The following is a 16,196-nucleotide window of genomic DNA, read 5'->3' as shown; positions in this document are numbered from 1 at the left end:
ATTGGGCTGTTTAAAAAGGCACAACTAAGCATTCAGCCAAAAACTTTTTAAAAATTTAAATCTGTTTTCAGAGAAAATATTTGGAATCTCAATTAATTACTAAGAAAGTAGAAAAAGAAAGTGAAGTCGCTCAGTCGTGTCCGACTCTTTGCAACCCTGTGGACTATAGCCTACCAGGCTCCTCCCTCCATGGGATGCTCCAGGCAAGAGTACTGGAGTGGGTTGCCATTTCCCTCTCCAGGGGATCTTCCCAACCCAGGGATCGAACCTGGGTCTCCTGCATTGGAGGCAGACGCTTTAAGCCCTGAGCCACCAGGGAAGTCGGGAAAGAAAGAATAAATAAATGAGTCTGATAACTGATTCTTAAGGAAAAGTAAATAAACTAAAATGAGCAAAATTTTGTTTAAATTTTAGTCTAGAAATTCAAAACAACTCAAATAATTTTAGAAATCAAAAAGGGACCACAGTTAAAACTGAATTTACACCAAGCTTCGTAATTTACACTAAGCTTCGTAATTTTCAGAGCTTTGTCTTATTCACTGTATTCATCTATAACCCAGCAGAGCTATAAGCTAACACCTTAATAAACTCTCTAAACTCTGTAAATATGGAGTGGATGAATATGGGAGATAGTCAAAAGGTGTAACAAGGCACTTTGCACAGCTGTGTATTTGTTAACTTCAGAAAAATGTCCAGATTCAGAGAGTTTTGTGCTCGATTTTTCCATATTTTAAAAAATTAAGGACTTTTTGTTTGATCTCAGACATAGAAAATATGGGAAACTTCCTAGTTATTTTATGAAAGTACAAAAACATCAAAAAATCTGACAGAAAATAGAGAATGAAAAAGAAACATAATAAATTATTATATACAGGCACAAACACAAGACAAGAAGAACACAAAAAAATGGGAACACTATCTCATGTACAATGGAATAGCAATGATAACATTCTAGTGAAACTAACTATATACCCAATTCCTTTTGTCCACAAAAGCTAAAATAGTCTTTTTATAATATGACTATAGTTTATCACACTGAGTTATACCGTTGTGAATATATATACTTAATATATGTATATTCCTTGAGGTCTGAGGTATTTTTTTTATCTCCTATATCACCACGTGGGAAGATATAAGGATGTATATCTGCTGCTCTCAAGAAAACTGAAATGTGGCTGGAGAGACAAGGCAAAAAACTTAAAACTGTAATGACTGTTATCATTTTTTGTTTTTAATTACTCATGTTTCTCATTAAACTTTTGGGAAAAAATAGAAAATAAAAGGAAACTTAAAAAAATTAGAATATAAAATGAGAGCTCACCACTTTGAAGTAAGGTTCCTTCCAGGGATGCAAACCTGATGTAATGCAAGGCTATATAGCTTATGGTTATGAGTATGACCTTTGGGTCCAGGCAGCTTGATTCAATTCCTTGTTCTCTCACTTAGTAGCTATGTGACCTTGAGCAAATGACTTAACCTCTCTGTGCCTTAGTTTCTTAATCCTTAAAATTGGGATAATTATAGGATTTATCTTAAAGAATCAGTTGGGAAAATTAAATATGTAAAATACTGAGCACGGTGCCTGCTATACATCAGTGTTACCATTATTATTATTGCTGTTATTTATCACTGTCATTATTATTTTAATTTATAATCTCAGGAGCCATCATTGTCAGATTTTTATTCCAGGGAAGACTCTTGAGAGTCCCTTGGACTGCAAGGAGGTCCAACCAGTCCATCCTAAAGGAGATCAGTCCTGGGTGTTCATTGGAAGGACTGATGCTAAAGCTGAAACTCCAGTACTTTGGCCACCTCATGTGAAGAGTTGACTCATTGGAAAAGGCTTTGATGCTGGGAGGGATTGGGGGCAGGAGGAGAAGGGGACAACAGAGGATGAGATGGCTGGATGGCATCACTGACTCAATGGACATGAGTTTGGGTGCACTCCGGGAGTTGGTGATGGACAGGGAGGCCTGGCGTGCTGCAATTCATGGGGTCGCAAAGAGTCGGACATGACTGAGTGACTGAACTGAACTGAACATGTACAAGTGCTTCAATATGTTGTTTTATATTATTTTGATTAGCAATATGAGTAAAAAAAAATCAGAGAAGAGTGACATGGGTAATTTAAGTGGAAATATGACTAATTGCAATGTTCTCCTTTTCACAGACCCAGAAAGCTTTTTCTCGTGGTAGATATGTGTGTCATCCATGACCCATGGTTGAGTCAAGTCTGGGAAAAACTGAAGCTCTGGGGTACATCCATTTCTTTGACTCAGTGATACAGTGCAATTATGACATATTTACTCTTGGCATGGGAAGATTTTGTCAGCTAATACCAATAACCTAGAAAATGTCCTATTTTATCCTACCAGGAACAGGGAAGGGCTGTTTGCCTCATCTAAGTCCTAAATTCAGATATCAAAGCCTGTGCTTGCTCTTTACTGTATAAAATAAGCTTGCCTCCCTCTCAACTTTAAAATATGAAATGAGGATTAACTTATCATTTCAATTATTGCAAATAGTGTATAAATGAAAAGGTTGTCTTCTACTGGGAACCCCACAAGCCCACCAAGGAATAAACAGTCTTTCAATCCTATGAAGTGATTTGTAATCTTATACAGTAGGAAGAAACCTCAGACTTTGATTCATCACCACTCTACTCACTACTATGTCACTGCCAGGACCATAATTTCAGAACTATACTGCAGTCATAGAAAAGGAGCAGCTGGGGCACTGATGACTGGTTCTTATATAGATATTAAGAAAAAAAAAAACAGGAAGTAAAGAAATACCCCTTCATACATTTCATCCAACAATATATAACAGTCTTAATTTGTATGAAGACTGTTCCTCTATTCGAATGTTGAAATCACTGAATTTCTCATGGGCTAAAGCCTGGCTAAAACATGATTACTTCTTTAGAAATTCTTCTAGCTTTAGAAATTCTACCATGGTCACAATACTCCTTGAATAGAGATTAACATGAATGTTAGATGCATTAAGTAACAACATCTCTAAGCAGAAAAGTTATAGCTTTTTCTCAGTCTTCAGAAGCTAACCTGGATGCCCATAATATTTATGGGAGGCATTTGAGAGCAAAAGGAGTACTAAAATAATTGTTTGTATCATTTTGGAAAGTTTATCTATTGTTCAAAAATATTATTCATTGCCTAAAATCTTATTATATTCTCTTCATGGACCTACAAAGCAATTCTATTCAAAAATTACTTTCAAAACCTGAGTTTTTTCTTAAAGATAAAGCTAATATATATTTTCATATATATTAGAAAGAAACTTAAAAGATCCATATTGATTCTATAAGCTATTAAGAAAAAAACATTCTTGGCACATATTTACATATTTTAATCAGCTGATTATCTAAATCTCTCTAAGTTCATGTCCATAACCAAAGAATACAGTTTGTAAGGTATGGACTTATTATTTTTATTTTTTACCATAAAATTGTCCGCAATATTTTTGAATTAGAATTCTATGTTTAAAAAGTTGAGATCATCGACAGCTTATTTAATGATTCCTTTGTAGAAAAGAGGTAAGAAAATATTCTCTCTAAATGTGCTAAGTAAGGTGGCAATCTCTAAAAAAATTCTGTTTGGTAAAATATTTTCTCAATTCCAATTTATTAATACTGAAACCAGTAAATATTTCAGCCCAAATATTTTCACAAACACTGCCTTTTTTCTTCCATTTAAAGTAGTGTCCTTCAACAAATATTTTTATAAGACAACATTTGTCAAATAACCCGTCTGTTTATGAGTTTCTTGAAAGTTTACCAAACTTAAACGCTGCAGAATTGTAGGCTTTCTCAGTTTTCTTTTATTTCAATACAGGACATAAATTTATTCAATTACAAATAGGAGATCTATCAACTAATTTTTCCCACAAGTCAGATGTTCCAAAGATGTTATGTAATTTCAAAACTAATTTTATGCTGTCTGTGATCTCATTCTTTGATTTATTCATCTCTTCATTGCTTTTGTAGAGATAAATGTCTTCCTGTTTTCAAGATACTGTCTTCAACAATTTCAGTTTGCTAAAAGCTTCAACCTGAGGTTGCTTTTCTTGCCACACCATTTGTTGAATACTTTGTTTAAAAAAAATTCCAGCTGACTTTGAACAAAATGCAATCAAAACTTAGAGAAATAATTTACAAAAATATCAATATCTTTGTTGGACATTAAGGATGATTTATAAAGTAGTTGTTCAAAGGCGCAAACATTCCTGAAATCTTACTGATGAGATGTTGCAAAGAAAGAGTACATTCCCATGCTGAAGATTTTTTTAATTCAGTATTAGTTTTATTACAAAAGTTTAGTTATTCCAATTGTGTACATATAAAAATATTTGTAGATTTTGACTACTGTAGCTTCTAATTCAGCTGGTAGAATATTACAGCTTGTTTGGATGAATTTATACATTACGTATGTACCACAAGCAATTCCAAAAATATTTCTCTTCCATAGATTTCTTAATTTAGTGAAAACGTTGTCACCATGGTGACGTGCTCCACAAAATTTTCTACTCATAGTATCACCATAAAAACAAGTCTGTAACTTCACTCTCACACTTTCACATTCCCAATTATATCAGATGCTTCACCTTCGGGAGAATGCATTCCAAAAGTTTCACTGTGATTCCAGCAACCACATGGGAAAAAAAGAACAGCTATTGGGATTAACTCATTTTCAATCTGAGGCATCTGCTGATACAAAACTGACATCCTTCAAACTTGAGAAACTCTGCTACTAATGGGACCACAGCATTTTCTGCTATCACTTTCTGTTTCATACATGCATAAAATCTTGGAATTGAAAATGAGCAACATTAACTTCCACCAATCAGTTTGATCTAAATGAAAACTCATGCTTCACAGAGTGATATGTAGACACACCATTTGTGGTTGCCTGTGCAAAATTTTCCTGTGGGGCAAAGTCTAACTAAAATAATAAATTTTGGTTGATGCTGCTGACTCCGCAACAGATTTTGTCCATCCTGTAGTTTTCATTTGGTCAGTGATATCACTATGGCCTTTGTGATGAAAGGAAAATTTAGTAAGTATTTTGAAATTAAACATGAACTTTCATAGTTGACATCATTGATGACAGGATTAATTGCAAAATTAAAAGACTATTACCAAACAATATGATAAATTGCTATAGATCTACAATTAGTAGGTGACGTTACTGTAGGAAGAATTTTCAAGCTACTTGCTGTACATTTTAAGACTAGACTGCTCAGTCCCTATTGTTATGGAATGTGATATATGCATACATATATCTGCTATCTGTCTATCTATTGATCATGTATCTATCAGTGCCCCTTCCTTCTAGGATACTGGTGGCTTTATGACTCTCACAGGCCACATAGGCTACAACACAACTGGCTGTTAAGGGGAGCAGCATATAATTTTTCTTCCATCACCACCAAGACAAAATGAGTTAGCTTTTGCACTGCACATTCTCCTTGAATCTGGTAAAGATTTTTAAAAATTAAAAGGAAAAAGAGGTTATTGCAGGTCACCTTTCAGTGCACATGAATTTCATACCTACTGACAGAAAATGACAGGAACTGGAAATAAAATAGATGTCTACCAGACCTGTCCTGACTTATTTTTATACAACTATTAATACTGATGATGATACTTGGGGAAAATTAAAATATCTGGACCTATGCAACAGAACAGAATCTTGGGAGCAACAAAAGGTAAACCAAACTGCAAAAAAGGTAAACCAAACTCCTCTGCAAACTGGGATGAGCACCCTTCACAGAAACAAGCTTCTAAGGGCACCACATGTTTCAGGAGCATTTACTAAGGGCCGAGACTTATGGTATTTTGGAGCTAAAATGGTGACCAAAATATAACACGTACTCATTGAGTTTGCCCCGTTTGCATAGTTCACTTTTGTAAAGCATGCTGTTTCAAAGACCATTTTCACAATTAACTCCTTTGACTTAGACCTGGTTCAGGAAGCACATCGTGCCCTCTGCCACTGTTGGCTTTGAGAACTTTCCCGTTCCTAATCCCAAGGTCCCTCAGCACAGTGAACACAATGGGCAGCATCTATGTTTGTGCTGTTTTGGCGGTATTATCCCTTCTCAGCACTGAAAGGATGCGCTGTTGCTGTGAGCAGGCTTCTCACTCAGCCTCTTCTCTTGGTGCCACTCAGCAGCTTTGAGAGCAGCCAAAGCCACAGGAATGTCAGGGTGATTATTGGCCAATGTCAAACTTACTTTGGAGCAGAGGTCCTTTAAGTCCAGGAGACAGATTTACCTTTCTTACAGGCTTAATAGAATTAAACAAATCAGCACTTCCTGCCCAAGGCGCGTTGCACAGCCACCAAGCTAGCAGTATCATTAAGAAAGCACATGTGTTTAAAATAAACTTGTTTCTCACAGTAAGTCTCAAATACCTGCTATTCTGGCATACTTTTTGATTTTGAAGATTTTGTCAAGCTGTGATGACTTTAACCTCATTCTTTGAAACGCTCTCCCTTCCCCTTTCTTCCTCTACTCATCTAATAAACTGAATTTCTTCTAATGAAAAGAAATAGAATATACACAAAATATACTTGAGGATCAAGCTGGGGTCATTTTTTCCCTTCCTCCTAAGACATTTGCACCCCATTTAGATCAATGTCTCCATTATTAATCCCATTGCCAAGCAAGGAACACTGGTTTCCTCACTGCTCTCAGTTCATATAATTTGCCAGTCTCCAAGTTTTGTCATATTTTTCCGAGAGCTGATTTTTGCATTTGCTGTTTACTTCATTCCCATGCTTTCTGCCCAATCTGAGCTTAATAAACGCTTTTCCATGAGAATGAACCCAAATGTCAACCTTTACCAAGCTGGTTTTGGAAGCAGATGGGTCCAGAATGACTGGATCTTTATCCCAGCTCCATCTACTAAGTAAATTTGAGCAGATTCTTTTACCTCTCTGTGCCTCAGTTTTTCATCTGTAAGATGGGGTTAAGAATAGTGCTTGCTTTCATTGGTGTATTGTGAGGAATAAACAAGTTATACGTAAAGAACTTAGAGAGGCATTTGGCGGTTATTTTATGCCCTATCTCCTCAACTTTAGGAAATCAAGTCGGGCAGAAATATCATTCATCAATCATCAATATAAAGAAGCTCTACAAAGTGCTTAAGGCAATTCTGATAGCATAACATGGCCCAGGTTTAGTTTGATTGAAATAAGATCAAAGTAATTTTACTACAAGGAATATGGATTTGTCAGTAGGTGAGATAGTGGTCTTTGGAAGAAAATCAATCCTCAGGGCTTGAGGGCGTATGTGGGATTTCAGGGAAAATGACCCCATCTGTAATGCATACAACGCACAATCAGAACTTCTCTCCATGATTCATTCAAATGGTTTATTCTCCAGCGATCAACGTGCTTTCTTGAACACTTCAGCCATAGATGTTCAAAATTACTCTTTTTAAAAAAGGTGTTACCAAATACACATCTATCAGTAATTTTTTCCTTTAAATTATTCACATATGTATATGAGAGTTGGACCGTAAAGAAAGCTGAGTGCCAAGGAACTGGTGCTTTCAAACTGCGGTGCTGCAAAAGACTTGAAAATCCCTGGGATAGCAATGAAATCAAACCAGTCAGTCCTAAAGGAAATCAACCCTGAATATTCATTTGAAGGACTGATACTGAAGCTGAAGCTCCAATACTTTGGCAACCTGTTGCAAAGGGCCAACTTGTTGGAAAAGACTCTGATGCTGGTAAAGATTGAGGGCAGGAGGAGAAGGGGTAACAGAGGATGAGACAGTTAGATGGCATCATCAACTCAATGGACATGAGTTTCTGCAAACTCCAGGAGATAGTAAAGGAAAGGGAAGCCTGGCATGCTGCAGTCCATGGGTCACAAAGAGTCAGACAGGACTGAGCCACCGAACAACAATTAGTCAGAAATAGACAAATGAGAGGAAAGTCAAGCTTCTAGCCACTGACTTGGGAATGCTAGAGGCTCAAGTCCTGTACCACTGACCAGAAGGCCTGACAGCCACCCTTCTCTTACAAGATGTCTGTGGTCATTCCTACCCTTCTCACCCATACAGCTTTCTGAATGCTTGAAACCTTAGGCGCCAATTTTGTGACAACTCACACTTTTGCTCTTCTTTCATCAACTAACTGCTTGATGAGTGACTACTTTCAGACCATTGTATAGTTATTCAGCTAACTGCCTAGAAGGAAATGCCAGGCTTTTCCCAAAATAGTAGTGGACAATATCTGGAAGTAGTACTATGCCCTTGCTAGGAAGAGTACCTCTGATATGCAGATGATACCACCCTTATGGCAGAAAGCAAAGAGGAACTGAAGAGCTTCTTGATGAAAGTGAAAGAGGAGAGTAAAAGAGCTGGCTTAAAACACAACATTCAAAAAACTAATACCATGGCATCCAATCCCATTACTTCATGGCAAATAGATGGGGACACAATGGAAACAGTGACAGACTTTATTTTCTTGGGCTCCAAAATCACTGCAAATAGTGACTACAGCCATGAGATTAAAAAAATGATTGCTCCTTGAAAGAACAGCTATGGCAAACCTAGATACCATAATAAAAAGCAAAGACATTATTTTTCCAACAAAAGTCCATCTAGTCAAAGCTATGGTTTTTCCAGCAGTCCTGTATGGATTTGAGAGTTGAAGCATAAAGAAAGCTGATGACCGAAGAATTAATGCTTTTGAACTGTGGTGTTGGAGAAGACTCTTGAGAGTCCCTTGGATTGCAAGGAGACCAAACCAATCAATTCTAAAGGAAATCAGTCCTGAGTATTCATTTGGATAACTGATGCTGAAGCTGAAGCTCCAATACTTTGGCCACTTGATGCGAAGAACTGACTCATTAGAAAAGACCCTGATGCTGGGAAAGATTGAAGGAAGGAGGAGAAGGGGATGACAAAGGATGAGATGGTTGCATGGCATCACCGACTCAATGGACATGAGATTGAGCAAGCTCTGGGAGTTGGTGATGGACAAGGAAGCCTGGCATGCTGCAGTCCATGGGGTCACAGAGAGTCAGACATGACTGAGTGACTTAACTGAGCTGAACTGAACTGAGGAAGAGTACTTATGTGTCTCTTTCCTGTAATGCTAAGAAAGAAAATATTAAAATAACAGATTTATTGATATGTACTTTAATGCCATAATGTTTATTTATCATTTAGAGTGTACAGTGCAGTCAATGGTTTTAATGCATCAATACAGTTGAGTAATCATCACCATAATCTAATTTTAGAGCATTTTTATCAACCCCAAAAGATATCTTGTACCCATTAGAAGTCACTGCCTATTTTTGCCTCCTATTCTGAGTCCTACACAACTAATTTACTTCCTTTCTCTACATATTTGCCTATTCTGAACATTCCATATACGTGGAGCTGTATACAATATGGGGTCTTTATGATGGACATCTTTTATCCCTGTTTTTATTATGAATCAGTACTTTCTTTTGTACTGCTGAATAGCAGCATTCTATTGTATGAATATATTGTATTGTGTTTGTCTTTGGACATTTCCATTTTTTGTCCATTATGAACAGTGTAGATATGAACATTTGTGTACAATTTTTTTTTCTGTTAACATATGTTTTCATTTCTTTCAGATAGATATCTAATAGTGGAATTGCTGAGTCAAATGGTAACTTTAATGTTTTGTTGTTTTTGTTATTCAATCAGTTGCTCAGTCGTGTCCAACTCTCTGTGACCCCATAGACTGCAGCATGGCAGGCTTCCCTGTCCATCAACAATCCCCGGAGTTTGCTCAGACCCATGTCCACTGAGTCAATGATGCCATCCAACCATCTCATCCTCTGTCATCCCCTTCTCCTCCTGCCTTCAGTCTTTCCCAGCATCAGGGTCTTTACCAACCAGTCATCTCTTCGCATTGCCTAATTACTAACATTCTGAGTCACTGCCAAACTGTTTTTCAAAGTGGTTTTATCATTTTACATTTTCAGTTGTATTAGGGTTTTCAATTTCTCTTCATCCTCACCAACATTGATTAGTATTGTCTCTCTTCTTTTTTTTAATCAGAGTCATTCTAATCATTATGAAGTGATAGCTCATTGGGCTTTTCATTGTGCATTTGATTTGTATGGTTGATGAAACTGAGCAACTTTTTATTTGCTCATTGGCTATTTGCATATCTTTTTAAAGAAATGTCTATTCAAATCCTTTCCTTTTTTGTAAATTTTTTATTTTTCTTTTATTATTGAGTTATAATAAATCTTTAAATATTCTGAATACATGTCTCTTATCTGATATGATTTGCAAATTAATAGTTTATTAATAGTTCCTCTCAGTCTGTAAGTTTTCCACTTTTCTTCATGATATCTTAAAAAAAATATTTATTTATTTTCGGCTGTGCTGGGTCTTCATTGCTGTGAGAGAGCCCTCTTTACTTTTGGAGAACAGGGGCTACTCTCTACTAGTGGTGCACAGTCTTCTCATTGCTATGGTCTCTCTTATTGCATAGCACAGACCCTAGGCTTATGGGCTTCAGCAGTTATGACTCACAGGCTCTAGACTGCTGGCTTAGTAGTTGTGGCACACAGGCTTTGTTGCTCCAAGGCGTGTGGGATCTTCCTAGACCAGGGATCAAACTCATGTCCTCTGCTTTGGCAGGCAGATTCTTTACCACTAAGCCACCAGGGAAGTCCTTCATGATATTTTTTGAAGCAGAGAAATTTTTAATATTGACGAAGTGCATCAATCTATTATTATTTGTGTTCTTTTCATCCAAGCACTGCCAAATCAAAGGTCACAATGCCAAGATTCTATCTGATTCTTGTTAGAAATGGAAAAGGAGTCAGGTGATAGGCACCGGAATTCTCTATCATGACTGCTAGCAAACTGCTTAGTCTTCATAGATGTGATAAGCTGGCCTGGCCTGATCTTTCTTCCCACTGCATTGCACCAAAAATTCCCCAGGCAAGAGGAGATGGGTTGAAGTGGGAGATGGAAGAGAAACCTTTCTAAGAGGAGGTCTAACAAGATAGTTAAATGTAAATTGTGGTATGCAATGAGAAGATGCTACTGTGACAGGAAAATGATGTCCTTTCCCATATTTAACTTGATAAGGAGATAATAAAAGGTTTCTCTAATTCCTGCAACTAGAACAGCAGAAAAGAGGATGATGCGCACTGGTAAGGAGATATATCCCGGAGGATTTTATAGCAGAGACATAGTTAATAATTCTGTAATAAAAGTCTCTAGCAAGGAATTCTTAGAAAATTAATTTCAGCCGGCAGGAAACCACTGCTGAATTCATAGCTGCTTCATCACCCTAATACAGGTAAATGGCAGGAGAAAGTGAAGAACATTGCAAAAATTCTTATTTGCCAAAGCCAGTGTTATGTTACCAGTAACCAAGAAAGCAAAATGACTTCTACCTTTCAAATATCGTGTGACTGCCCCTCATCAATAGACTTAGCTTAGCTTGCATCTGGACTCCTTTTAGTTGGGAATTTTGGAAAATTCCATCCCCAGGCTTTTGGGCCTTGAGATATAGGGAGTACCAGAGGCAAGGTAGTATGAATGCTGTCTGCCAACTACAAAATTCAGCGTGGAAAAATTAGCATTATTGAAATAAATTATCGAATATAAAGAACTACTGAAAATGAGTCTCTGAGACTGTAGAGGAAAAGCGCCAATTGAAAAGGATAAGGGAACACATAGCAGAAGTAAATGGCAGAGCCTAGCACTCTAGTATGTACAGGTTTGACATTCCTGAGGGGTAAGAAACAATATTGAAGAATGTTTCAGAAAAAAAGCAAATTTTCCTCATTTGGAAAATTTCTTCCTTTCTCTTATCCAAGTGTATAGATTGAAATTCATTAAAAAACACGCAAAATTCACACCCAGATGGGGTCTAGCAACATTTGATAATTTCAAGGATTATTTTAAAAGATCATTAAACATGCTTAAGCAGAATTTTAAAATATGTTATTTATGAGAGAAATTTACACACTACAACTGAATGTGTAAATTTATACACTAAAAATATCTGTAACTGTCATTATCTTGATGAAGTTTCTATGTCACTTATGGTTAAAAGATGGGAGACTGCTTATAGTTAATTTTCATTTTATCTGATATACACAGTCTTTTTCTAAATCTTCAAACAGTTTTCCATCAGGCACCGTTTCTGCTTTTTCAAGGCTTCTTTTTTTCTCTCCTTTTTTCCTAGATGGCATGCATACCTTGAGGAAGGCATCTATATCCTCTTGACAGGCCTCTCTGCAGCCTCTAATCTGCATAGACCCTCACTTGCTCCACTGGAAAAAAGTCCTTTATCACCTGGTTATTAAGCATGTTGCATTGGTGTTTAGAGAGTAACTGTCCTCAACTGTTTATTTATTTATTTATTAGAGAATTGTGTAAACACACCCAGCTAATCTCTGCAGGTTAAAATTAAAAGAAAATAAACATGTGGAAAAATAGTCTATTTTCATTCCCCACATTCCTGAACAAACTTCAAGCAACTGTTAGCAGGTCTTCCTTTCCTTTATTTTCTAATTGTGTGTGGGTGTTTGTGTGTGCGCACTCAGTCATGTTGACTCTTTGCAACCCCATGGACCGTCGCCTGCCAGGGTCTTCTGTCCGTGGGATTCTCCAGGCAAGAATACTGGAATGGTTTGCATTTCCTTCTGCAGAGGATCTTCCTTACCCAGGGATCGAACCCACATTGCTTGTGTCTTCTGCATTGGAAGGTGGACTCTGCCACCTAGGAAGCCTCTATTTTCTAATTAGTTTGCTTTTAAATTTCATAAGAAGAGAGAATGTAGGTTCACTCTTTGGTAATTAAAACATTTAAAATTGAAAGTCAATGTTCATGAATTTTTAAGTGTTGTAATGAACTTTCTTATACGTGGAAAAAATATGACATAACTCACATAGCAAAAGGAAAAAAATAAATATTAAAAAGATAGTGACAGAGAAAAAAGCTAAATATCATTTGTTACACTCAAAATGAACTAGTTAAGTTGTTATACTTAAAACTTCAGATCAGGATAGAAAAATTCAACTCTTTGCTACTTACAATAGCTGCAGTGACATACAATAAAAGTAAAAAATGAAAGGATGATCAAAGACTTACTTGGCAAAAACAAAATAATAGAAAGCAGTCCTGGAGGAATCATGGCAAAAGCCTACAATCAGTGGAAATTTCACAACTTTAAACATACGTATTATCATTAAACAAGAATTAGCAAAATAATAAAACAACTAAGAATAAAAGAAAAATAAAATAATGTTTAAAAGCAAAGTTTAATGTATTAAAATCAGGAAAAAATAGATTAACGAGCCCATGGATTCTTGGCAATAAAATTAGAGAAGATAGGTTTCTTGAAAACCTGATTATTAAAAAGGAGAAATAATTGAATTAGAAAGAAAAAGGGTACTAAAGTCAAATAGAGTAAAATGTATGAAATTACAATGTGAGACCCTATGTATGCAGTAAATATATAAAACTGTATGAAATGGGTGCTTTTCATGAAAGATATAAACTAAAAATAAAAATTTATAAAAATTAGAAGAATTTGAATTGAATAATACCCATAGGCATAATGAAAAACATTTCAAAAAATTACTCCAAATTCTCCAGGGATTGTTTTACTAGTGAATTATTTGAAACTTTAAAGAGACTAGTAAACTCAATTCTATATAATTTGTTCCAGAACACAGGAAAAGATATGGAAAGCAATCAAATTTATTTTATGAATCCAGGATAATTCTGACATCAAAATCTGACAAACATTATACCAAAAAATGCAACTAAAGACAGATCTCTTTTATGAATATAGATTCAGAAATGAATCGATATTAGGAATACATGTGCCTGGTATTTATTAGGCACTTAATAAATGCATCCTACTTCAATAAGTAAACAAGGCTATCCAGAATAAATCTCCTTCACTTCTTCTTCTAAACATTTAATTCAGGTATGAATCCATGTCTTCTCATTTCCTTCTATTTTAGAGGAGGGAGAAGAAGTCTTTCATTAAACTTTGAATAAAAGCTTCTAACTATGTTCTAGATCCCATTTATAAGCAAATCAAACTCCCTGGCTTTGTAGGTTATTCTTTGTAGCCTCTTTGTCTCCATTAACTATTTCCTTTTGGCTCATAAAAATGCTTCCTCAATTCTGAATCTTCCATTCAACGCATATTTACTGAACAATTACAAGCGCAAGGTGTTAAACGCACTAAAACGTCATAACCGGATTATAAGCAATCCTTGCCTTCAAGGAGCTTTCCATCAGTTCAGGGGTCAGCTAAGTCAGCAGCTGCAGGGCAGTTGCTAGGATGTGGCCATGCACAGGTACTACCTCAGCTTTCTGGAGAGAGGTCTGGCACACTTCTCCTCCAGTCAGTGCCGTATCTTTACCTTCTCTCACTGATGATCTTCTAAATACGGTAGCTACCATTTGTCATACCTATTCTTCACGTCCCATGAATCCTTTTCACTTTCATGCATTGGAGAAGGAAATGGCAACCCACTCCAGTGTTCTTGCCTGGAGAATCCCAGGGACGGGGGAGCCTGGTGGGCTGCTGTCTATGGGGTTGCACAGAGTCGGACACGACTGAAGCGACTTCGTAGTAGTAGTAGTAATCCCTCCTGTAGATCACTCCTTTCTTGACTGTATGTTCTTCCGCCTTTCCATTTTCCCTCTTTGGCCTTTATTATCCATTATCTTTGTAATCTCCTATTTTTCCGCCCAGTTCTTTGTTATGTATGAGCTGTGTTTCAAAGGAACACTGATTGCTTTTATCTTCACCTGCATGCTCTTTCTCGATGCACTCTCTCTCTCATCTAGTTCCATGGTTCACCTGCTACCCCTAAAAAAGTAGATATTTGGTCTCATTCTCTTCCCACAATATGTATCTCTCTTCTGAGGTTCAGATTCAGAGCTCTTGTTCTCTACTGAATCTTTCCAAGTGAATCCCTGATAACGCAAATATATATCCGAAATGAATTTTTTTTTCAAATCTGCATAATCTCCAACACACTCAACATACTCTATCCTACACATTCTGAGACAATGAAAAATATCACCGTGTACCTAAGTTCCCAAACTGTTCTTTATTTTCTTCTCTACTCCTCCGCAGTCTACCTTGGACATCAGATCCTATTCACCATACTTTTTTAGAATCTTTCAAATTTGACTCTTTTTTTCTATGGCTACTGTCTCAAGTTCAGGCCACTGACATTTATTACTTGTGTTACTATTAAAATCTGTTGACGTTTTCTGTTTGCCTTCATTCTTGCATCTTTCTAATATACTTTTATGAATGTATGAGATATCTTCTGGGCTTCCCAGGTGGTGCTAGTGGTAAAAACAAACAAACAAAAAACCCCACCTGCCAGTGCAGGAGACATAAGAGACACTGGTTTCTACCCCTGGGTAGAGAAGATGCCCTGGAAAAGGGCATGGCACCCACTCCAGTATCTTGCCTGGAGAATCCCATGGACAGCAGAGCTTGGTGGGCTACAGTCCATAGGGTCGCTGAGTCAGAAACAACAGCATGCAGAGACATCTTTTAAGAGACAAATCTACTAAGGTCATTGATTTCTTTAATGACACTTCACATTTTATAGCATGTCATTCAGGCCCTTATGACCTGATTCCTACCTGTCTGTTCTGCCTCCTTTCCCTGTTATTAATAGTTTTACAACTATGGATTTTTTCTCTTAGCCCACAGGATATGTATATATGTGTATTTTGACCAGAGTCAAACAAATCAGTGCTCATATGCACATTAATGCCCTAAGCTGACTCCCATCTTGTTCTCTTCACTCTCCCTGGGATTAATCACTTTTTCACTCAAAATCTTGCATTTCTCCCCTTCTCAAAATGCCTACAAGTTATAACCCATTTTAGTAGCAGGACATAAAGGACCCTTGACCAGCCAGTTCCATTCATCTTCACACTCTCAATAAACATGACTCCACTCTAAGGATACTTTGCTCCCTAGGTACTGAACGCTCCTAACTCCTAAAACACTGAAAGTTAGTTTCCTATTAAGAATTCATGTATTGAATCAACATAAAATGGATTTCAAAAAACATGTACAAAATCCATGGGAAGCCAGAAATCTGCTTGAACTCCACTAAATCAAATCTCTGAATCAGCCAGTCAGAAAAATCTGGTTAGATGGCA

At 36.7% G+C, this 16,196-nt stretch overlaps 1 non-coding gene across 1 annotated transcript; it reads right to left on the bottom strand.

The window, feature by feature from the left end:
* Positions 1-247: 247 nt before the first annotated feature.
* On the bottom strand, positions 248-319 carry TRNAW-CCA (transfer RNA tryptophan (anticodon CCA)). Its single transcript has one exon. It is a non-coding gene; the product is annotated as a tRNA-Trp (tRNA).
* Positions 320-16,196: the final 15,877 nt, after the last annotated feature.

This window comes from Budorcas taxicolor, chromosome 9 (assembly GCF_023091745.1).
Source record: "Budorcas taxicolor isolate Tak-1 chromosome 9, Takin1.1, whole genome shotgun sequence".
NCBI lineage: Eukaryota > Metazoa > Chordata > Mammalia > Artiodactyla > Bovidae > Budorcas > Budorcas taxicolor.
Note: the sequence above shows the minus strand (reverse complement) of the source record. Positions and strands in the feature narration are given on the sequence as shown.